We start from the raw sequence: 26,104 nt of genomic DNA on the forward strand, positions 1-26,104 counted from the left end.
TATACACTGATAAAGCAAAACATAATGAACATCTTAATAGAGTGCTGCTCCAACTTTCGAACGCAAAACAGCATTTATTTTGCGTGGCATTGATTCGGTAAGTCATTGGTGAATTACGCGATCGGTCGCAATGGACCAAATGATTCAGCCTTGCATCACTGGCCTTCAAGGTCACCGGATCTGACTGTCTGTGATTATTTCGTGTGGGGGTTTATAAAAGTCTCTGTTTATGTGCCTCCGTTACCAACAACAATGATGAACTGAGACATCGCGTAACAGCAACTGTGGAAGGTGTGACTCTAGACATGCTCGTTGCAGTGTGGGAACAATGTGTTACCGCATTGACATATGACCTGCATCTCAAGGGGGGGGGGGGGGGCATATTGAGAACCTATGAAAAGTTTGAAAAAAGAATTTGAGTTTCCCGTTTATCAAAAAACGAAATTCATTGTATATCTGAATTAGTTTCAGAAATATAGACGTGCCAAATCGAATGATTCTTTTTGATACGTCCTGTACTTGAACCAAGGCGGCACGCGATCAGTTTACGAACTGAGCCGTTCCACCCTTGCCGTTTAGGACTTGAGGTAAATCGCTTGGCCGGCCGCGGCGGTCTAGCGGTTCTAGGCGCTCCGTCCGGAGCCGCGCGACTGCTGCGGTCGCAGGTTCGAATCCTGCCTCGGGCATGGATGTGTGTGTTGTCCTTAGATTAGTTAGGTTTAAGTAGTTCTAAGTTCTAGGTGACTGATGATCAGATATGTTAAGTCCCATAGTGCTCAGAGCCAGCCATAAATCGCTTGGTTTCTGCATTACGACAACGGCTGCACTGTTCAAAAATGGTTCAAATGGCTCTGAGCACTATGGGACATAACTGCTGAGGTCATCAGTCCCCTAGAACTTAGAACTACTTAAACCTAACTAACCTAAGGACATCACACACATCCATGCCCGAGGCAGGATTCCAACCTGCGACCGTATCGGTCGCGCGGTTCCGGACTTTAGCGCCTAGAACCGCTCGGCCACTCCGGCCGGCGCTGCACTGTTGTCCGCGCTGTCGCTGTCGCTAGAATAATGGGCCTTCCTTGGCCCAAATCATAGGAGTCGGGGCTTGACTAAGCTATTCCTCCTCAATTCCTCGCTGTTAGGGATGTTTTTCCCTGTAGTTTGGATGGGCCTCTGGTTAACTGTAAAAGAAAGAATTATCGGCCAAATGCCTCTGGCGGCTTCTTATGCTTCTTCTTGTTGCTGTTTCCAGACTGTCTGAACTCGATCTTGTTCAGACGGGAGATGTCCACAGGTGGCGTCTGCTGTTTGATGTACAGGACGGCTTGATCCGTCATGTACCTCCAATCGTCGTCGGTGAAGATCGGATGGCAGTTTATCAGCTCCAGACCTGCACGCCGGACGAGTTCCCTCCCGTTGATCTTCTGGTTTAAGGGTTCACACCCCCAGTGGAAAGAATACGGCCTATGGGGCAGAGGGGGGGGGGGGGGGATATTGGTTACCGTGAAGGGATAGGGATTGCCATGTTGGGGGTAGCTGCCGTCGCGTAGGGAGTCTGCGATCTTGGTGAGTACCTCCCTCCCACAATTCTTGTTGGGGAGGGGCAGGCACTCCAACGGCTCGTCTTCTTCTCCCTCTGTGTGCATGGGCGTCTCTTCCGCCGTCTGCGTTTCTGCAGAAGCAGGAATGACAGCTGCTTCCAGGGGGGCCGTGTTCTTGCTGTCGCCCGCATATCGTGGTCGTGCGGTAGCGTTCTCGCTTCCCACGCCCGGGTTCCCGGGTTCGATTCCCCGCGGGATCAGGGATTTTCTCTGCCTCGTGATGGCTGGGTGTTGTGTGATGTCCTTAGGTTAGTTAGGTTTAAGTAGTTCTAAGTTCTAGGGGACTGATGACCATAGATGTTAAGTCCCATAGTGCTCAGAGCCATTTGAACCATTTGTTCTTGCTGTCGGCGGGTGTCCCATACTCCATGACCACCTCCCTAGCAACCCGCGTTGCCGCATCGGCCAGAGAGGCGGTCGTTTGTGTTGCCGCGTCTGCCCCCATACTGGTGGGGGTCGGCGCCTCATCATGTGTCGTGCGAGATGCGAGGTACAGGGCTACCCTCAGTTGTGTCACCTCCCGACGCGTCTCGTCCAGTTCCGCCCTCGGGGCCAGCCGGAGTGGCCGAGCGGTTCTAGGCGCTACAGTCTGGAACCGCGCGACCGCTACGGTCGCAGGTTCGAATCCTGCCTCGGGCATGGATGTGAGTGATGTCCTTAGGTTAGTTAGGTTTAACTAGTTCTAAGTTCCAGGGGGCTGATGACCTCTGAAGTTAAGTCCCATAGTGCTCAGAGCCATTTGAACCATTTGAACCGCCCTCAGGGCCCCCCCTCTCCTCCGCCATGGCGGATTTGAGCGCGGTGATGACGTCCTCGTTGCCTTTGCGCAACGTTTCGCGGAACACGCCCTCGTCGTCTTTGTGGCGCAGCCCGCTTCCCCTACTGGAGTAGTTGTCCGCGATCCCCCGACACGCTTTATGTAGCCTCCAAGGCCAGTGCTGCTACCTGCCGTCTGTGAGTGGTCCCTGCACGCTGACGTGGCACGTAGGTTTGACTCGATCGTGTACATCCTTTCCTAACTGCGACATGTGGGAAGGCGGCATTCTGTCTTTCAGTGGGCAGTGGTCACGATGTGTGGTCCACCAGCGTATTACCTCTCCTCTACGTAATTTGGGCCCCACCATTTTCGTCACGACATCGGTCGTTAGTATTTGTTCGGAAGCTACTTCTGTTACAGCCCTTTCCGCCGTCATTCTCCGTCACATTTAAGTTGCCGCGACCGTTCTTAAGTAAGCAGTTACGTCAGTCTCGAAATGGCTACAGCAGCAGCGCGCCCCGTCTGTCGAGAAAGCCACGGCGGTGCCTTAAAATGACGGAGCTGCGCGGCGGGCGTCATAATTTCTCGGTCTGAGCGCTCGTTACCGCGGCGCGGTAATCGCCGCCGCTCTGCTCAAAGCGTGACGCCGCCCCATGTGGGTCACCAGCCCGCAGGTGGCTGAGTGGCTGGCTGTCTCACCCAGGTCCGGCGTGTCAGTCTCTCTCCATGCCTCATCCTGTGAGATCTTCAAAACTGTTCACCGCTGCTACTATCTCGTATCCATCTCCAAGAGGATGATGCTGTGGTATATCGAGATGTTGTAACAATGCAAAATTGTACTGAAATGCAGGAGGATCTGCAGCGAATTGACGCATGGTGCAGCGAATCGCAATTGAATCTCAATGTAGACAAGTGTAATGTGCTGCGAATACATACAAAGAAAGATCCCTTATCATTTAGCTACAATATAGCAGGTCAGCAACTGGGAGCAGTTAATTCCATAAATTACCTGTGAGTAGGCATTAGGAGTGATTTAAAGTGGAATGATCAAATAAAGTTGATCGTCGGTAAGGCAGATGCCAGACAGATTCATTGGAAGAATCCTAAGGAAATGCAGTCCGAAAACAAAGGAAGTAGGTTACAGTACGCTTGTTCGCCCACTGCTTCAATACTGCTCTGCAGTGTGGTATCCGTACCACATAAGGCTGATAGAAGAGATAGAGAAGATCCAACGGAGAGCAGCGCGCTTCGTTACAGGATCATTTAGTAATCGCGAAAGCGTTACGGAGATGATAGATAAACTCCAGTGGAAGAATCTGCAGGAGAGACGCTCAGTACCTCGGCACGGGCTTTTGTTGAAGTTTCTGGAACATACCTTCACCGAGGAGTCAAGCAGTATATTGCTCCCTCCTACGTATATCTCGCGAAGAGACCATGAGGATAAAACCAGAGAGGTTCGAGGCCACACAGAGGCATACCGACAACCTTTCCACGAACAATACGAGACTGGAATAGAAGGGAGAACCGATAGAGGTACTCAAGGTACCCTCCGCCACACACCGTCAGGTGGCTTGCGGAGTATGGATGTAGATGTAGATGTAGATGTAGAGGATACCTCTGATGTCAACAACATAACAGCAGTTCACATAATATACAAAAAAAACTTGTGATTTCTCAAACTGGGGAACAATCAAGAATGGGGTGCCGCAAAATTCGGTCCTGGGTCATCTGCTGTTCTTAACATATACACTACTGGCCATTAAAATTGCTACACCACGGAGATGACGTGCTGATTTCTTATACACAAACAGCAGTTGCCCGGCGTTGCCTGGTGAAACGTTGTTGTGATGCCTCGTGTAGGGAGAAGAAATGTGTACGATCACGTTTCCGACTTTAATAAAGGTCGGATTGTAGCCTATCGCGATTGCGGTTTATCGTATCGCTACATTGCTGCTCGCGTTGGTCGAGATCCAATGACTGTTAGCAGAATATGGAATCTGTGGGTACAGGAGGGTAATACGGAACGCTGTGCTGGATCCCAACGGCCTCGTATCACTAGCAGTCGAGATGACAAGCATCGTATCTGCATGGCTGCAACGGATCGTGCAGCCACGTCTCGATTCCTGAGTCAACAGATGGAGACGTTTGCAAGACAACAACGATCTGCACGAATAGTTCGACGACGTTTGCAGCAGCATGGACTATCAGCTCGGAGACCACGCATGCGGTTACCCTTGACGCTGCATCACAGACAGGAGCGCCTGCGATGGTGTACTCAACGACGAACCTGGGTGCACGAATGGCAAAACATCATTTTTTCGGATGAATCTAAGTCTTGTTTACACCATCATGATGGTCGCATCCGTGTTTGGCGACATCGCGGTGAACGCACATTGGAAGCGTGTATTCATCATCGCCATACTGGCGTATCACCTGGCGTGATGGTAAGGGGTGCCATTGGTTACACGTCTCGGTCACCTCTTGTTCGCATTGATAGCACTTTGAACAGTGGACGTTACATTTCAGATGTGTTACGACCCGTGGCTCTACCCTTCATTCGATCCCCGCGAAACCCTACATTTCAGCAGGATAATCCACGACGGCATGTTGCAGGTCCTGTAGGGGTCTTTCTGAATACAGAAAATGTTCGACTGCTGCCCTGGCCAGCACGTTCTCCAGATCTCTCACCAACTGAAAACGTCTGGTCAATGGTGGCCGAGCAACTGGCTCGTCACAATACACCAGTCGCTATTCTTGATGAACTGTGGTATCGTGTTGAAGCTGCATGGGCAGTTGTACCTGTACACGCTATCCAAGCTCTGTTTCACTCAATACCCAGGCGTATCAAGGCCGTTATTACGGCCAGAGGTGGTTGTTCTGGCTACTGATTTCTCAGGAACTATGCACCCAAATTTCGTGAAAATGTAATCTCATGTCAGTTCTAGTATAATATATTTGTCCAATGATTACACGTTTATCATCTGCATTTCTTCTTGGTGTAGCAAGTTTAATGGCCAGTAGTGTATTAATGACTTGCTGTTCTATATTCACGAAGATGCAACGCTGGTACTTTTTGCCGCTGATATACCCAACAGACAAGAATTAACTGATGAAATTGTAAACGATGTTTTTCAGAAAATCATCAAGTGGTTCTCTGCAAATGGGCTCTCATTAAACTTTGACAAAACAAAGTATATACAGTTCCACACAGTAAATGGAATGACTCCATTACAAAAATATAGACTTCGATCAGAAATCGGTAGCTAAGGCAGAATATTCAAAATTTCTAGGTGTGTGCATTGATGAGCGGTTGAACTGGAAAAAAACACACTGAGAATCTGCTGAAACGTTTGAGTTCAGCTGCTTATGCTGTTAGTGTCATTGTAAATTTTGGCGATATACATCAGAGTAAATTAGCTTACTTCGCCTATTTTCATTCTCTGCTTTCGTATGGCATCATATTCTGGGGTAACTCATCATTGAGTAAAAGAGTATTCATTGCACAAAAGCGTGTAATCAGAATAATTGCTGGAGCTCATCCGAGATCATCCTGCAGACACTTATTTAAAGAGCTAGAGATCTTCACTGTAGTCTCACAATATATATATATATATATATATATATATATATATATATATATATATTCACTTATGAAATTTCTTAACAATCCGAATGAATTCAAAAGTAATAGCAGTGTATTTGGCTACAACACTAGGAGAAAGGATGATCTTCACGACTCAGGGTTAAATCTGACTTTAGCTCAGAAGGGGGTAAATTATGTTGCCACAAAAGTCTTTGGTCACTTACCTAATAGCATCAAAAGCCTGACAGATAGCCATATAGCATTTAAAAGGAAATTCAAAGAATTTCTTAATGGCAACTCCTTCTACTCATTGGATGAATTTTTGGATATGGTAAGTGGGTAATTTCCCCAACCTCCACAAAAAAATTAATTGTCATGTAATATTTTGTGTAATGTAATATCTTGTATAGACACCTTTTATTAACCTGACACGTTCCACATCATTACGAAGTGTCGTATTGATGATCTATGGAACAAGTACTAATCTAATCTAATCTGTATCTGGGCACCTGCTCCACCCAGCATCCTTAAAATTGTGTAGTATATTTTCCAATACTCCCACTTTTATGTCAACCAGTAATTGTTTTCAAGATGTATACGCCCCAGGACAACAGGGAAATCCGGGAGGAACTCGGGGTTTTTTTCAGCCGGGAAGAAACCAGGAAAAACCCGGGAATTTTTTTATAATTCCGGGAATTTTACAATGTTTTAGTTTTCTGTTAAACTTTTGTAATTTTGACTGGTAAGAACTGATACTCTAGTAAAGAATATTGCTGTTTCCCGCTACTGCATAATAGTACTGCAACAATACTAAATAACGAGAGACAGAAAAAATATAAAAATTAAGCTAAAAGAAAATGCGACATTTACAACTACAAACTACGGTGCACGCACAAGCGTCCGGCATCAGCAAATTGTGTCAAAGGCTTTAGGACGAACACTATGCGGTACTGCTTCCGATTTGCGTGACGTCATAATTGTTTACATTGGTCCGTTTGAGCAGTTGCCAGCGGGCAAATGCTCATGCGCAGTTGAGTCGCGTATGAGCAGTACCTTCTTCCGATTGTGCCTACTTGAATCATGGCTGTTTCCTCATCGTTTCAACTCTCAAGCCAAATGAAAAGGAAACGGATTTCTGTGGCCAGGAGCTATCAAGTGAATTAAAATATATGCACAGAATTACGGAAGGCTAAAACGTGTTATTCGTTTCAGTTTTTATTTCATTTCCAAGTTTTTGGCTGTCAAGCGTTAAGCGCCTTGCAGAGCGATGAAGTTACTTTTGTTGGTTTGCTAAAGAAATTTGGTTCTTTTCCGTTGAGGCAGTCAATTTATTTGAAACGAATTGTTTCATTCCACACTGTTGGCTAGTTTCAACTGTTCGCTGAGTTTCATGTGCACATTTTCATCTTCTAGCACGTGATAAAGAACCTAACATGAGATAATACAATACTGGTACTCCATCAAAATATGCCGAAGTCCACACTGGATAGCTTAATATCAGGATGGGGTCTACTTCATTGTAAATACGGACATAAGAATGTGCACTTTAAACCGTATTATGCATTTTAGTATGGTTTACGGAATTCCGATACTCTTGCAATGGCCTCTGATGTCCTTTTTTCTTTTATGACGTAATGTAAGTTAATGCTTTATACGTACGAACATAAGGGCTTTCCACGTTATCGTAGCTGCGCACGCTTAGTAACGCCTGTTTTCTGCCGCTATCTGGCAACTGCTGAAACGAATATATTTCTAACAGCTCGCGGGAAAATATTGCGAATGGTGGTTTGAAAAGCGTTTCTTTCAAAGCAATTATCCTACTACGCAAGGTGAATTATGTTACATGTGTGATAATGCTGGATGAATTTCTGAGATCACAGAGCGTTTGAATCTCTTTCAAAAACTTAACACTTTGAGGACCAGCCACTTTGACGAATTTCGAGCCCAGAAGACTAGACATTTACGTCATTATTTAAAATTTTACTGGCAGATTTGTGTAATATATCTTAATTGTATCACACGCAAAAAAACGACCAATATCATATGTGAAAGCTTAGCTTTTCTTGTAGCTACTACCTATTTACCTATTTGTGTATTTGCACTACTGAACAGTGATGTTGCTATTGGCTGACTACATTACGTGGCCTAATCTCTGAATATTTGGTGTCATCGGCTGGTGAGATTGCGTGAAATGATATATGATTGGCTTACAAAAGCGCATCGCAATCTGGATATCAATGCTTCAGAAACGAACATGCTATGTTTGGGGGAATTCGAATTTATGCTTCCGTAATAAGGAAATATGCAGCTTATATGTTTCTGCGCCTCAAAGATCTTTCCAAACCGTTTTCTAAAGTGCCGGGAAGTTCTAACCTGTGTATAAAACCTTAACCATTGAACCATTCAAAGGACTGATAAGTTTTACAGTCCCGAGGGAAAGTATACTGTCACTTAACACGGAAAATGTGTATTTTCACTGTGGAAAAAGTATATTTTTATTCGGGAATGTTTTTTCCCTGTCTGTGTACGCACCCTGTGTGTTCCATCACTGTAAATTTGGTTAGCCCAGAACCCCCTGGCGCAACTCGTATTAATGTGCGCCCCCTCTGTGTAATAGTTATTCATAGACGTTTCTCTTTTCACCTGTTTATCGAATATCTCGTCTTTTGCTACTTAAGACGTACACCCAAATTTTTCGTCTTGTTACTGACTTACGAATCATGGATTGTAGGAAACCGGAAAAGAAACGAATCGAAGCATTTAAGATGTGGTGCTATAGAAGAGTCTTGAAAATTAGATGGACTGATAAGAGAGGTTACCCACACAATCGGTGAATAATAACAATCAAGGAATAACAAACACTCTACTCGAGAGAGCTGTATAGGGCAAAAATTACAGAGGGAAACAGAGAACGAAAATAACACAACAAATACGGTAACTCAGGAAGTTAGGTGCAATTGCTAATCTGAGATAGATGAGGTTAGCGTAGCATAGGAGCGGAATCAGTGGCGCGCCGCACACGACCAGTCAAAAGACTGGTGCCACAATGAAGAAATGGGTTCCGTTTCGTCCTTTCCAATTTTAGTTCTGTCCACGAGAAATTTTCCGCGCTTCCCTGCTCTTATCTCGAAAATACTTTGTCAGTTATATGGCAACCTTTGATACGAATGTAGTTTCTTTTCTGAAGAATGTCGTTAACAAGGAGCTAGGCTATTCTGTAGATTCCCTCCCATCGTCCATCTAGTATAAACTTCTTTCCTAAACAGTAGGCTGCAATGCCTTTATCTACTATATAATCCTTCGTTTTGACGTTTATTTAGCTATTAATTACGTCCATTTATTAGCTGTATTTATTAGACACGTATTAAAATGCTATAGGCTGCAATATAGCACAATTATCAAACGTGGAATTGGAACCATTTGTCATTTGGCATATTTATCTGAAGCAGATGTCAGATAAAGAGTAAGAGAAAAGCGAATAACCAGCAAGAACCCTAGCACAACCTTTACAGCAATTTAACTATTTCAACTACAAACTACGTATACTTAACATTAAGCGACATAAATCACAATAAAATTTACTCTCATTCCTGTAGATTAGCGTTGCAGCTAAACTCTAACAGTCTTCGTGCGTTATAAACCACTCAATGGTTCAATAAAAAAACAAGACACAGTTTTTAGTTCTTCAGTGATTAGTGGTCGCTTATAACGTCCACACACACAAAAAATATTGCTAGTGTTTAGCTGAAAGTGTAGAACGGGATCCTCAGAATCCACAGTTTTTGCGTTTACTTGTGATTTTTCGCTTGCAGTATGTTGTTTTATACTTCCTATGAGAGCATGTACAAAAAGTTATCATTGTCTACTGTAACAGCGTTTTTTCCTATGCAGTTTGATAAATATGAGTTAAACCATTTACAATGTGCAGTCCATTACTATTTTAAAAATGGTTCAAATGGCTCTGAGCACTATGGGCCTTAACATCTGAGGTCATCAGTTTCCTAGAACTTAGAACTACTTAAACCTAACTAACCTAAGGACATCACACACATCCATGCCCGAGGCAGGATTCGAACCTGCGACCGTAGCAGTCGCGCGGTTCCGGACTGAAGCGCCTAGAGCCGCTTGGCCACAGCGGCCGGCTTTAAAAATATACGGTTGAAGCATTATCGTAGACACTGACTAACGATTCGTAACGGTATTTAGCTAGTCTGTTGTTTCGATAGATTCAATATTCGCCTCTCGCTAGTTGTAAAAAATGTTCTGTTATTGGTAACGATTCTGATTGCTCTTCCCGACACTGTCGTCTCCTGTGATTTCCGTGTATGGTCACCACTGACCTGGAAGCAAAGCGAGAGAAGCCGGTGTCCAGCAGATATGAAATGATTGTGTCTAGGTCACCATCAAACGTACACAATGGAAGATGGTCTGTGAAGCTACAAAGACAAGCGAATATTGCCCAGTGGAGTAACAGAGCCAGTAGCCTCCTGTCGCACACTGTTCGGAAGGTGTCATTGGAACGCAGTAAGGAGGGACAGGTATGGGGGGCCATATACTTGTAGTTACCATACCCCTCTCCCGGCCTTTAAAGTCGATTTTAGAACCTGGGAAGCCTCTCCCATTTAGCTCATTCACCAGCACAAGAGTGCATGCAATGTATTTGCAACTAAGAGTTCAGAGCATTTCCAGAAGCTACAGATACTGGGAGTGGAGTAGCAGTAGCAGCGGTAGTAATAGTAGTAGTGGTTATAACATCAGTACTTCAGTTCAGTCTTCCTGAAAATATCGGAGGAAATTTTGGTCATCCTGAATATTGCAGCTCATCTTCAATATTTTAGCGGGCCGAATTGAGTCGTATTTCGCTTTCCTATTGTCTGTGTGAGAAGAGATATTCATAAACTTGTCCCAGCGAGGGGCCCAACTGATAAGACACAAATTTAGTTTCAAATGTACCGGGTGATCAAAAAGTCAGTATAAATTTGAAAACTGAATAAATCACGGAATAATGTAGATAGAGAGGTACAAATTGACACGTATGCTTGGAATGACATGGGGTTTTATCAGAACCAAAAAAATACAAAAGTTCAAGAAATGTCCGACAGATGGCGCTTCATCTGATCAGAATAGCAATAATTAGCATAATAAAGTAAGGCAAAGCAAAGATGATATTCTTTACAGGAAATGCTCAATATGTTCACCATCATTCCTCAACAATAGCTGTAGTCGAGGAATAATGTGAACAGCACTGTAAAGCATGTCCGGAGTTATGGTGAGGCATTGACGTCGGATGTTGTCTTTCAGCATCCCTAGAGATGTCGGTCGATCACGATACACTTGCGACTTCAGGTAACCCCAAAGCCAATAATCACACGGACTGAGGTCTCGTGACCTGGGAGGCCAAGCATGACGAAAGTGGCGGCTGAGCACACGGTCATCACCAAACGACGCGCGCAAGAGATCTTTCACGCGTCTAGCAACAAGAGGTGGTTCTAATAAAATCCCATGTCATTCCAAGCATGTGTGTCAATTTTTACCTCTCTATCTACATTATTCCGTGGTTTATTAACTTTTCAAATTTATACTGACTTTTTGATCTCCCGGTATAAGTGTTGTATGGCTCTGGGTGACCTCAGCGACTGTCTTATGAATTTTATGAAGAACGCGATTTGCTGCTTCAGTCACGTGTAACAGGAATGTGAACTTAAGAGTGATGCGTTTCGGCAGCACGCAGTCATCAGGTGCACATCCATTAATTATACACATTATTTTGTATGACTTCACGCGATCAGGCCCAGAGGACCGCGCGCCACCACAGAGCTCTCCATCCGTCTCTGTCTTCTGCTACCTGTCTCCAGTTTTCCGTGACTCCCGGCTGCAACAGATCTTCTCTCACTCCATCGATCCACCTCTTTCTAGGTCTTCCCACTGGTCTGCTGCCTGACGGGATCCAGTCCATTGTGATTTTGGGCCATCTTGTTGCCTCCATTCTAACAACATGTCCAGCCCATTGCAGTCTTTTGCTTCTCATCACTCCCAAGATGTTACGCTCCTTGTACAGCTCTTCTAATTCAGTGTTATGGCGTCTTCTCCATTCTCCAGTAGTCTGATCTCTGTCTGGTCCAAATATTTTCCTGAGGACTTTCCTTTCAAATGTTAGCAGTCGCTTAAGGTCTTGTTTTCGAGTGCTCCAGGTTTGAGAACCATAAAGTACTACTGGCATTATTAATGTCTTATACAACCGTAGCTTTAGTTGTTGCGAGACACTTCTACATTTTAATATAGGGTCTAGAGAGTGATAGTATCTGTTTCCCGCCTGCAGTCGTGCTTTTATCTCTGCTTCAGTTGATGTTACTTCTGTAAAAAATGATCCAAGGTATTTGAACTCTTTCACATGTTTATACCTGGTGTTGTTCACAATTAAATCTTGAGAGTTCTGGATCTTTCTTCCTATGGTCATATACTCTGTCTTTTCAGAGCTAATTTGTAGACCGATCCTAGCTGCCAATAACTCCAAGGTCTGGATACTTCTCTTCAGATCTTCTTGTGTGCATGCTAATAGTGCAGTGTCGTCTGCATAGGACAGATATGTAATGTGTTCATTACCAATTTGAATGCCCTCGATGTTTTCTTTGTTGAAATCCCGCATTGCCTTCTCAAGTGCCAGGTTGAAGAGGAAAGGTGATAGCTCATCTCCTTGGCGTAATCCTGTTACAACTTGGAAGCTTTCTGTCATTTGAATGCCTACCTTAACCTTAAGTTTTGTGTCATTTAGGCATACCTCTACCAGTTTGACCAACTTCTTTGGTATACCAAACTCTGTCATAGTTCTAATCAGGCTAGGTCTATGTATACTGTCGTAAGCCTTCTTGAAGTCTACAAACAGGAGATGTATCTCTCGTCCGTATTCGTACATTTTTTCACAGACCTGTTTTAGGACAAAAATCTGGTCCGTGGTTGATCGCCCTGCCTGGAAACCTCCTTGGTATTCTCCAATTATGTCTGTTGCTATAGGTTTTATTCGTTCTAATAGGCAGTTGGAGAAGATCTTATAACAGGTGTTGAGTAGCGCTATGCCCCTGTAGTTGTCACATACGGATTTGTCTTTCTTTTTATATATGGGGCATATCACAGCTACCTTCCATTCCTCTGGTATTTCATGTTTTACCCAAATTTGCTCGATTAGCTTGTGGATTTTGAAACAGAGGATTTCGTCTCCAGCCTTGAGAAGTTCAGCGGGAATACCGTCCTCACCTGGACTTTTACCATTCTTAAGGTTTTTAATCTGGTTCCTTATCTCTTCAATGGTGGGTGAAGGATATTCTGGGTCTACTGTTACTGGTTCATCAAACTCAAGTAGTTCGGTTGGTTCATCAGAGTTTAGTAATTCTCTGAAGTATTCCATCCATCTTCTTCCAATTTTTTGATCTTCTGTTAACATTCTTCCATTGGCATCTTTTATAAATCTGTGTTGATAGTATGTCCCTCCTTTAAAACTTTTCACTTTTCTATAAAGTTCTTTATACCTATTTCCATGAAAGTCTTGTTCAGCTTCCTCCATGATACTTTTAACGTATTTTCTCTTTGCTTTCCTCGATGTGGCTTGGGTCTGCCGTCGTGTTTCTTCAAACTTCGAAGAAGAAGAAGATTTTGTATGACTGCATAGCTCATACGTACTACGTTTTCCTTCTTGTGTGTGACACGCTACTCCCGGCCTGCTATTTTTTTTTTCTTTTGCATTTGTTTTCTGAGTTGGAAAAGAGAGCAGCTAGTCATCTCATCTGCATGCCATATAACTTATTCAAAATATACTGTTGTAAACTGCATTTGTGTCTCATGAAAAATTCAGTAACTCGATCTGCAGTCACAACAGCTACCACCGCAGAACCACTATAATGCACAACGGGGAAACCGAGGAGCATGCTGTCGAAACGCGTCGTCCTGGATATTGCTATTTAACGTGACTGAAGTACCTAATGATGAGGTTTATAAATAGATTTAGGTTTTCTGTGATTGCCCTAAATCAGTTCAAGGAAGGCCATAAGAAGCGCCCCTTCCTTTTTCCACTGAGGCAGATTTCCGGCTCCTGAAACTCCCGGCTTTCCCGTCCTCCAGTACAGCCACGTGCTGCAGGGAGAGACGCCCCGTCCCGTTGTGTCCCGGAAGCGCAGCGAGCGGCCGCATCGTTTCAGGAACGCCGGCGCGTCGCGACGCGTGCTATTTAAGCGCCGCGACGCCCCTTCCGCTTCCCCGCGTCTCGCGTCTTCCACACACGCTGCCGACGTCGCGGCGCGGCGCCTACATATCTTTGGCGGCAGTGTTGCCACACGCCGTCCACCTTTCTCTGTGCCACCCAGACAGACCTTCGATTTAAACCACCTGATCTGACCAACTCTTCAGTTCCTTACACGGTGCTCCCGCCGCAACTGTTCAAAGGCTTGTGAAGCTCGAAATCTACGGCAATTGCAATGAACCTAGAAACGATACTCGGTCACGGCGTACTTTGCACGTCATAAACAAAGTATTCTTCTTACAATTTTATCTATAATGAATATTGCTGTCGAAAGTTTGTGTCTGTAAAAATAACGATTTTTCCTTTTTTTTTTTAATAAAATAACATTTGCGGCTGCCAGTCACGGCGCTCCGGGAAACTATTCCCGTTATCGAGTGAGTTTTTCGTTTACTGCGCAGCATTGGACGAGGTGTTAGACAACGTTGTTGTCTTTCCCCACCGTTGTTTAAAGCATACCTAGAAGATATTATTGCGAAAGGCTTAAATGGGAAAGAGGAATATGTATTGGTGGAAAGAGAATGGAATGTTTAAGTTTTGTTGATGAGATGATATTAGTGGCACAAAATCAGCGGACAGTGAATAACATGCTGAAAGATCTGAATGAAGCTTGTGCGGAATATGGGACGCAAATAAGCACAGCAAAAACGAACAGTATGGTCATGAGTACAAGACGCAGACTGCCCAGTATTAAAATAGGGGAATCTACCATTAGCCAAGTAAGTGCGTTTAAATATCTTGGAAGCACAATAACTGAAGATTTGAGATGTCAGCAGGAGGTGAAAACTCGAATTGCCATAGCGAAGGAGGCATTCAACAGAAAGAGGAGACTCTTATGTGGCAAATTAGATAAAGGACTAAGGAAAAGGCTTGGCAAATGTTTTGTATGGGGTTTGGTCCTGTATGGGGCAGAAACATGGACGCTGACACGAGAGGATGAAAAAAGGTTAGAAGCATTTGAGATGTGGATGTGGAGGAGAATGCAGAGAATAAGCTGGATGGAAAGAGTGAGTAATGAAAGAATATTGGAAAGGGCTGGTGAGAGAAGATGTCTGCTGGATGTTGTAAGAGAAAGGAAAAAGAACTGGTTGGGACATTCATTGAGAAGGGAGTGCATGCTAGCAGATGCTTTGGAAGGATTGGTTTGTGGGAGGAGACTGAGGGGAAGAAGGAGATACAAGATGATAGGCGACATAAAGGGAAGAGGAAATTATGCAGACCTGAAGAGGATGGCAGAAGAGCGGACAGCCTGGAGAACTACCATGTGAAAACCTGGCTTTTGGCAGAACACCGGTGATGACGATGTGCCTTTTCTAGGAGTTATGACCCAATGAGTGAGCTGCTGCGTTAATTCTGATAACTTTACTGTAATGTAAACACGCGCCATTTACACGCCTTCCCCATGATAATAGTTATACGAGGTTTGACCTTCGAAACGCGTAAATGTTATTGTTTTTTTGCACTGTAAATAGGTTGCTCAGCCGATATTTTAACACTGACTACAACAAACACGACCTCGTATCCACTGCGGATAAAACCAAACGCGCAGTTTTCCAAATAATGATATATATTCCCCTTTAGATAGATCGGAATTTGGAAGTAACTTTTACTTACGAATTTTTTGTTGTCCTCAGATACATCACTTTATAGTTCACAGTACCCATTACAAAACAGAAACAAATATTCACAAAGATATGGTGCATATTATCCACGGAAATATGATATTACGCATGGTCAATGTAATCTAGTCCGCCTCCGGTAGCTGAGTGATCAGCGAGACGGAATGTCATACCTAACGGCCCGGGTTTGGTTCCCGGCTGGGTCGGACATTTTCTCCGCTCAGGGACTGGGTGTTCTGTTGTCCTTGTCATCATTTCGTCCCCATCGACACGCAAGTCGCCGAAGTGGCATCATCTCGAAAGACTTGCACCAGGCGAACGGTCTACCCGACGGGAGGCCCTAGCCACACGGCATTTACATTTACAATGTGATCTAAAGAGTGTCGCAGGAACAGTGGTTAATATTCGGTGGTATGACACGAAACATCATTCGAAGCAAAAACGTGTAGTAAACGTGAACTCTAAAATGCCTATCGTAGGAGCTGAGAGCACTACTTCATCTTCGATACTGTGAAACAAATGTTTTCTGCTGCATGCCCTTTGCTTTCCATATTTTTGGAGGAGCGACTATGGACCAAAACAGTGAAAAAAATCCGGTAAACACGGGCTCTAAAGAGCGCACCTTAAGAACGATGAGCATTTGTTCATTTTTTTTCCTCGCTATTGTAAAACAGATCCCTTGTACTCATAAAGTGCTCTTAGGTCTTAAAAAGAGCATTTTAGAGACCAAGATCACTAGACTCTGTTTCTTCGAATGGTCCCTTAATGTTGACCATTCTTTCTGGGACGCCCTATATAAGTTGGTTTTAGTGCTCAGGGCGTTTTTCGTATCAATTCTGAAGACCTCGGACCCTGATGGACTCAAATCGACAATGTAGCAGTGGAATATATATTTTGCTGTGTACTAACATAGATTGAATCACTGCCTTGTATGTCAAGGTCATCGGAACAGATTTGTAGGAAACTGAGTCAAAAACATTAATCAAATCTATGAATCCCAAACATAGAGATAATTCACACACTGCTCTGTTCTGTAAGTTCTTTCGCGACGCGCAAATGGAATATTTGTGCTGCGTCAAGTTCTTAAACTATCTTGTTCCTCAGCCTGAAATAATTTAATGAGCGCAGGCGGTGATAATTTTACTGAATATTCGACATATTGTGAACAGGAAGCTGATATGTTCATTGTTTTTATTTTCCGTCTGTCTCCTTTTTCGTGAAGGCAGATGACTGACCGTGTGATTTTATGTCGTATTCGGATATGACACGCTATGACTTTCTGTAGAAAACGAGTGTGTGGGTTCAAAAATGGTTCAAATGGCTCTGAGCACTATGGGACTTAACATCTATGGTCATCAGTTCCCTAGAACTTAGAACTACTTAAACCTACGGTATATTGATAAGTTTCACTTATGGACCGTCTGGCAGCAACTGAATAAAACACAATTTTAGTGCCATACGCGTTTCGCCTTTATTTTCTGCAAGGCATCATCAGTGGCAGGTTGCGTAGACAGTTTCTTACATAGTACGCTCCTGTTGCATTTTTGGTGTTGTTCTTCTTCCTATGAGCGCCAGTTTGCTGTTTTTTCCACATTCCACAGCACTATGCACTGAACGCTTGTTTTAATGCAATTGCATTAAAACAAGCGTTCAGTGCATAGTGCTGTATAATAAGCCCTACATACTTCGTTGTTTTCAGAATATTATAGATATATGAGAACATAACAAAAATCCCAAGGAGGTGTTCAGGAGTACACAAAATGTCATCAAACAGACGTGTTAATGAAGGTAATCTGCAGTAACTAATACAGGACTTACGGAAGTGGTAAAGCGACAATGTGGTTTGTGAGTATTGCATTAAAACAAGCGTTCAGTGCATAGTGCTGTGGAATGTGAAAAAAACAGCAAACTGGCGCTCATAGGAAGAAGAACAACACCAAAAATGCAACAGGAGCGTAATATGTAAGAAACTGTCTACGCAACCTGCCACTGATGATGCCTTGCAGAAAATAAAGGCGAAACGCGTATGGCACTAAAATTGTGTTTTATTCAGTTGCTGTCAGACGGTCCATAAGTGAAACTTATCAATATACCGTAGTATTACGCGCAACTGAGGAGGACAGGACCACAAAAGTTGAAGATGTCTACTTAAACCTACCTAACCTAAGGACATTACACAACACCCAGTCATCACGAGGCAGAGAAAATCCCTGACCCCGCCGGGAATCGAACCCGGGAACCCGGGCGCGGGAAGCGAGAACGCTACCGCACGACCACGAGCTGCGGACGAGTGTGTGGGTCGAAGTAAGTGGAAACAGTGAAATACAATAAAAACATTATGGATAAAGTTCATCTTCTTCTACTACAACATCGTCAGTGATGACGCTGGCCATTCTTTCTAGTACTACCTTCTTGTATGTCGATCAAACAACTTTATCAGAAACGCGGCAGTACACGGCTTCATCTCCCATATCGTGAAACGCTAAACAGATAACCAAAAGCCTGCGTCAAAACAAACATGCGCCCAACTACAAAATGCATGACACTCAATATAAGCATTACTTGTCGTTACATAATATGAGGTATCAACATACTGGAAAAGCGGTTAGTGTGTTATCTCTACTTTTTCTACGCAGTGACTTAAATGAACACTATTGACACATATTACTATATACCCGTGAACATATGTGCAACATTATGTCGAAACATTATGTTAAATTTTGCAATACTCACAAGCCACATTGTCGCTTTACCACTTCCGTAAGTCCTGTATTAGTTACTGCAGATTACCTTCATTAACACGTCTGTTTGATGACATTTTGTGTACTCCTGAACACCTCCTTGGGATTTTTGTTATGTTCTCATATATCCATAATATTCTGAAAACAACGAAGTATGTAGGGCTTATTATACAGTAAATTACGACAAGAAATCAAGTAGCTACAAGCTGGAATACGTAGCTCCAACATAACTAATTATCTTACATCTGTTAATAATATTATGGCTGTTTTTCAAATATAAATCAATTACCCGCGGCACGTATTGCTTCCAGATTCGCCACTCAATTTTATGACGAAAATTCCGTTTATCAGTACTCTGTGGAGCAAACTACTTGTAACAGTGTTGCACAGTTACTGTCCTTGTATATCAGGTTAATATTTTGTACCATTCGTCTTTAATAACTTCAGTTCAAAGTTCTTTATTATCGACTGCATTACATAGAGCGATCTGCTACTGCTCCAGAGACACTCTTTCTGTCTTGCTGCGCCAACGAGTCTACATATTATTACTTTTTCTTTGCCTTCGGTTCATGGACCATGCATATTTCTTTTCACTGCATTACGCCGTTCGATAAAAACTGCTAATATTTGATAATGACAAAATCTTACGCAATATTTCTTTTTAAACAATATTTTACTTCTGTTACTATGATGGTTACTATAGTATTGGGTTGGTCACAAGTTCGTAACGTTTTTCCGTAGTTAATAAACGCAACAGATATACATAACAGAGACGTAAGTCGTCAATATTATATTCCTCTTCGCTGCTTACAACAGTCTGTCAACGCTGGGGTATCTTTTCAATTCCGCGACTGTAGAAATCGCGTGGTTTTGAGGCGAAGAATTCGTCGAACCATGTTCGGAGCGTATTTTCATCCAGGAAGGAAGATCCTTGAAGATTGTTTGATAAATAGGGGAAAAGGTGAATATCTGGGGCGCAAGAACAGGTAAACAAGGTGGGTGCGGAATGACTTCCCAACCCATTTCCTGCGTTGTATTGTTTGCCAGTCTAGCAAAATGCGGGCAGGCGTTATCTTGAAGTAGCATCTCTTCGCGCAGTCTTTCTGGTCGTTGTACTTGGATCGTGTACGCAAGACGTCTCAGTTGCTTACAGTAAATGTCAGCAGTGATAGTTACACCTCGGTTGCAATTCGTAGTACACCACAGCGTCGCTCTTCCATCAGATACGCAACATTACCTTCTGTGGATGCGCACAGATTGTTGTACGAGGAATTGCTGGTTTGTTTGGGCTCAAACATTCCTTTTTCCGTATGTTAGCGTAAAGACACCATTTCTCTTTACCAGAAACGACACAGGATAGGGACAGCCGGTGTTATTCACGACCCAATTCATGAAGAGTAAGCAAAGATGAGCACCCGTGATTTTGGCTTGGAGCATGCGGTATCTGTTGTTGTTGTTGTTGTTGTTGTGGTCTTCAGTCCTGAGACTGGTTTGATGCAGCTCTCCATGCTACTCTATCCTATGCAAGCTTCTTCATCTCCCAGTACCTACTGCAACCTACATCCTTCTGAATCTGCTTAGTGTATTCATCTCTTGGTCTCCCTCTACGATTTTTACCCTCCACGCTGCCCTCCAATGCTAAATTTGTGATCCCTTGATGCCTCAAAACATGTCCTACCAACCGATCCCTTCTTCTAGTCAAGTTGTGCCACAAACTTCTCTTCTCCCCAATCCTATTCAATACCTCCTCATTAGTTACGTGATCTACCAACCTTATCTTCAGCATTCTTCTGTAGCACCACATTTCGAAAGCTTCTATTCCCTTTTTGTCCAAACTAGTTATCGTCCATGTTTCACTTCCATACATGGCTACACTCCATACAAATACTTTCAGAAACGACTTCAGGACACTTAAATCTATACTCGATGTTAACAAATTTCTCTTCTTCAGAAACGATTTCCTTGCCATTGCCAGTCTACATTTTATGTCCTCTCTACTTTGACCATCATTAGTTACTTTACTCCCTAAATAGCAAAACTCCTTTACTACTTTAAGTGTCTCATTTCGTAATCTAATTCCCGCAACATCACCCGACTTAATTCGACTACATTCCATTATCCTCGTTTTGCTTTTGTTGATGTTCATCTTATATCCTGCTTTCAAGACACTGTCCATTCCGTTCGGCTGCTCTTCCAAGTCCTTTGCTGCCTCTGACAGAATTGCAATGTCATCGGCGAACTTCAAAGTTTTTACTTCTTCTCCATGAATTTTAATACCTACTCCGAATTTTTCTTTTGTTTCCTTTACTGCTTGCTCAATATACAGATTGAATAACATCGGGGAGAGGCTACAACCCTGTCTCACTCCTTTCCCAACCACTGCTTCCCTTTCATGCCCCTCGACTCTTATAACTGCCATCTGGTTTCTGTACAAATTGTATATAGCCTTTCGCTCCCTGTATTTTACCCCTGCCACCTTCAGAATTTGAAAAAGAGTATTCCAGTTAACATTGTCAAAAGCTTTCTCTAAGTCTACAAATGCTAGAAACGTAGGTTTGCCTTTTCTTAATCTTTCTTCTAAGATAAGTCGTAAGGTTAGTATTGCCTCACGTGTTCCAACATTTTTACGGAACACCCTATTTTTGAACCTACCCCACCGCATCCAATTGTCTCACGATGCTGGAATGATAACAATCGCATTTCATCACATTTGCCAGTTATCAAGTACACTACTGTGCATCATTGTGGATTAATGTGTATAAAAGATTTTCTTCAAATCCCGAACGTCTACCTGGAGGTGGAGAGTCACTAATATCAAAACGATCTGCCTTAAAACGAGCAAACAATTTTCTTGGGGTGTTGTCTCCAATGGCATTATCTTCATACACGCTGAAAGTGTTTCTGGCTGCCTTACCTGCTGTCATCCCTCTCTTGAACAGAAGAATGTATCGAAAATTTTCCGATTTTTCCTTTTGGCATTCCGTTTTTTAGCGTCCGCAGATCCGCTCGTATCTCCAAATGACAAAATGGCAGTACGTAAACTCAGACAGTAAAAGTGAACTACGAATAAAAATGACAATCGATAAATAAACCCACTGAACAGGAATACTATAGCACAAAACAAAAACGCTACGAACTTAATGCACCGAGCTAATAGAATCGGAGAAAGATCTCCAACAATTGACACAGTGTTGCCAACTTTCAACTGCGAGTGCAACTGGCTGCAGGCAAAAACAATAGTCGTTATGCAGCTTCCCCAACAATGAGACGTTGCCATAGAGACGTAAGGAAACTCGCGTTAGTGATTGATTGAGGCAGACGCGAGACGCAGTCGCGCAAAGGCCACTGCAACTGTCACGGAGCTTTTTGTGCGGTCTCTACTACAGGTGTTGAGATGTTGTTGAAAAAAAATCGAAAGTAGCCTATCTCACTGAGGAAAAAGATACAGCCGTACAACCTTTGAGGAGTTGTATAGCCACCCCATAGGAAGTGCTGTCTTTTTAGGGTCTATGGTTATGTGTGAGTTTTGAATCACAAGTGTTGGCATCCATTGTGCGGTGAATATGATGAGAGTGTGTAGATTTTTAATGTCAGATTTGCGTTGTCGTTGTCGTCGTCGTCGTCGATGATGATGATGATGATGATGATGATGATGATGATGATGATGATGATGATGATGATGACGACGACGACAAAGTGACAGTGTACGAAAAAGATGAAGGAATGAAGATTGGAGTTTAACATTTTCTCGACGATGACTCCGTAGAAAGATAGTAAAAGTTGAGACTAGGGAAGACAATCGGTTGTGCCCGTCTACAAGGTATTAGCCTTAAGTGATAAAAGAAACCACGGAAATTCTAAATCTGCAGGGCCAGATGGGGATTTCAACCGTTGTTGTCCCGAACGTGAGTCAATTGTCTTGCGTATGGCCACTTCGCTTGGAGGGGAAAAGTTAAACGAGGTTACGGTTCATCATCTGCTCCTCTCGAATAGCACCATGGGGGCAAAGAGTTTAAAGTCTCCATTCGACGGACGAATCACCATCAGTAATATCACGTATATTTACTCAGTGGGACAATACGGAAAAGTCTGGATTCTTACCCAGGACACCTGAGCGGCCTCACGATCAGGAACTGTACGCCTTCACCTCTTATCACTTCCCCGGTCAAATCTGGATCCATGAAAATTTATCCCACCTCCAGGATCCGAATCGGCTAACTCGGAATTGAGCGCAACAACACCGGATTGTATGGTTCAAATGGCTCTAAGCACTATGCGACTTAACTTCTGAGGTCATCAGTCCCCTAGACTTAGAACTACTTAAACCTAACCAACCTAAGGACATCACACACATCCATGCCCGAGGCAGGATTCGAACCTGCGACCGTAGCAGCAGCGTGGTTCCGGACTGAAGCGCCTAGAAACCGTTCGGCTACAACGGCCAGCTATCCCGGATTGTACAAGCGGTCTCGACTACAGAGCTGGGTCAGAGTTCAAAGAATAGCATTTTATCAACTATGATAGTTTATCGTTCTACTACGAGTCTGAGTACGAAAATTCCGGATGTGAAGAAGTGAGTAATGTGTTTTAGGCAATCTCTATGGTGCACAGAACAATGCCGACGTCACGTCCTAGGAATTCACAAAGCCATCTGTCGTAAGTTCGGCATCTGATTCTTTCAAGAAGAAGCGCTGTGCGACTTCGTTTGAAAAAGATAAAATCTGATATTAGGAAAACATCTTTCGTAGATTCGTGTCGAATGGATAGCCAAACGTAGAGTTGGCAGATTTGTTATGGACCTAATGAAAAAGACTTTCTGCATTCCACTGATACATGAAGGGAAGACACAATACTGCTAGATGATAATAGCGGAACGTTGGGCTACAATCCATAGTTCCAAATGATCTAGTGTAACTGTGTGCTGCTCTTCATACGATGCCAGGGGATTTACCTGAAAGGGTGTTCCCTTCCGTTACTTTGTCCCAGTTGACAACTGAGTAGCTGCTATGTTGGAGCATATCTCTACTTATTGTCGGGTAGACGTGACTCTGCATTCACCCCTCGTCCCTGTCCTTGTCCGTCTTAGTTAAAGCTGCGTCTCTAACGACCTCAATGTCAACACGACGTTGTACTCTAACCCTGCCCATTTTTGTCGTATGTTCTGTAAATACAGTGCAGCTGTGTTGTGTATTTATCAACTGTTTCCTTCCGTGCATGTTATATACACTTGGAGAAAGGTCTTCGTCTCTTGCAGTCATATTATTGTGGCGCTTCAGATGTGAAATTGGAAATCATGAAGAAGATGATGATGAATTGATGATGTGTGGATGGACATATTGCCTTAGAAACATACAGTAACTGATACTAAATGTATCTGATTATTTCTGTCACAGTTGACTATCAGTGTTTCCTGACTAGGAGGCCACCTTTGGTTCTGAAGGTGGTCCTAACGATCGAAAACCCATCGTGACCACCTGTACCTTTTTGAATCATTAACTGAAATAAATAGTTATGTTTAGTATTATTGTTATTACTGTTATCGCTATTATAAATAGAGCTATACAGTAATTAACAACAAATATTTTTCTTTTTCTAGCAGAACGAATGAACGCAAGAAAGACTGTGATCTTCGAGAGGACAAATCTTCTCTGATAGCGGCTTGCTGTGTGGCGTCGTGGGTTTGCTGAAACAACTTACAGGAGAAGAATCAAGGTAAACAATATTTGAAAAAATACAACTCACAACTCTCGAGAACATAAACACTAATAGAGACAGGCTCAGAGTACAAAGAACGCACGGGCCACATGGATACGAATGAGGAACGTATCAACCATTACATGGCCTTTGTAGGCCTATAAGTAACGGGTCCGAAACTGACGTGGAATGATTTTGGGAAAACCACGGGAAGACTGATTCAGAATGAGCGGACGTTGATTTGAATAATCCATCTTCTTCAGAATGCGACTTACGGAACTGTAGCGCATTCACACGAATACTACATCCTGATTACCTCCTTGCCGCTCTTTCAAAAGAGAAAAGAGACTTTACGTGCGCCCCCCCCCCCCCCTCCCTTCCCTCAACGTACCAGCTTTTCAGCTTACAACGCAGCTCATCGATCACCAGGGGTAAAAATGCCATATCCTTCATCGCACACACAATAGGTCAGATTATCGTGAATGTTGTGTTATCAGGAGTAGTGTGACAACATAGAGATCAGCGGGCCTTTTATTTACTTTTGTGGAAAGCGTAATGCTTTCGGTTCACGCCGTAATGCCAGAATCAACAAATGTAAATCCGATAAATTGTTTTAGTATGACGTGGGCGTGAAACACAGTGGCTTATGTATTTATAGATGTCAAGTAACAACAGAGATTAGATATTACAGAAAGTAAGGAAATGAAGGAAAACGAAACTAATGGTGCGAACCAGTTCGTTGTGCAATGTGAGGAAGTGGGGAAAGAGTGGTCCAGGCTGCGATTGATATGTCAGGGAAGACATGAAAAACTCCGAGTAAATACCCCAGTGAGATAAACTGCAAGGTGCTGCACACGAAGACCAAGTCTTGGTAAAAAAAAATCAGCTGAAGAGAAAAGGGGAAAGAGAGGTGGAGACCTAAATGTGGTACAAACTGTTCGGGAATTTCGAAATAGCATATAAAAAGAGGTGAAGTGATTTGTGCAATACAGAAATGGATCTTTGCCTTGTATCGCTGTAAGAAGTGAAGAATATTCTGTAAATAGTCCAACAGTTTCTTCTGTACTAGTTTGCTACAGCCATGAAGTGGCTCCTGAGACGAAGCTAGATATTTAAAGTGTTCATTTACCCGTCGGCGGCTAGCGAAATCTCTCGCTTAGCGTGAAACGTCTCGTCGAGGTCGGAAGATATTAAATTTTCAAATAACGCGTTTCAATTCGCCTCGTGTGAATAAAGTAGTTATTGGCACAACCCGTCGGTGTTGATGATATTATTACCGTCTGTGAATAATGTTCGTGTATTTTGCTCTAATGAGTGTAGAAAAAACACCTAAAAAAGACAGTAAAGATGCGTACAGGGTGTTCCAAAAGGTACCTTACAAATTCAGAGTCATATAACTCGACTTGTAATTTAACTTGGAGAAAAAAAGTAAAGTTTGTCTGATGCACCAACTCAAGAAGTTTTTTTTCTGGTTCTTTAATCAAATTCTACGTGCGCCCCTTTGTGCCACGTAGTCTCTGGTCGATATTCCAGCTCCGTATAGTTCACTTTAACATGTCAACGTGAAACGTCTCAGTAGCCGCTGTTAGTCTTGTCTTTAAGTCAGCAACACCATATACTACACAGGTTTCCTGTGACAATACTCATATTTCAGTCCTTACGCAAACAGATGAAGACGCTTTCGAAGTGCTTGGTGCACTGTCGTATGTGGGATTCGCAGTCCTTTTGAAGCCTTAAGAACAAACTTCTGTGATGCTCGCTGGAAAACATGTTGAATTCTTTCCTTATTTTGTAATTTTTCCTTGACTTGCCTACATGG

At 43.2% G+C, this 26,104-nt stretch overlaps 1 long non-coding RNA gene across 1 annotated transcript in view; it reads left to right on the forward strand.

Moving 5' to 3' along the window:
• LOC126480886 (uncharacterized) overlaps positions 1-24,304 on the forward strand; it is a 296,109-nt gene extending 271,805 nt beyond the window's left edge. Inside the window, exon 3 of the long non-coding RNA XR_007587474.1 lies at positions 24,188-24,304. This is a non-coding gene — a long non-coding RNA (uncharacterized LOC126480886). The remainder of the gene's footprint in view (positions 1-24,187) is intronic.
• The last annotated feature ends 1,800 nt before the right edge of the window (positions 24,305-26,104 follow it).

This window comes from Schistocerca serialis, chromosome 5 (genome assembly GCF_023864345.2).
Source record: "Schistocerca serialis cubense isolate TAMUIC-IGC-003099 chromosome 5, iqSchSeri2.2, whole genome shotgun sequence".
Lineage (NCBI taxonomy): Eukaryota > Metazoa > Arthropoda > Insecta > Orthoptera > Acrididae > Schistocerca > Schistocerca serialis.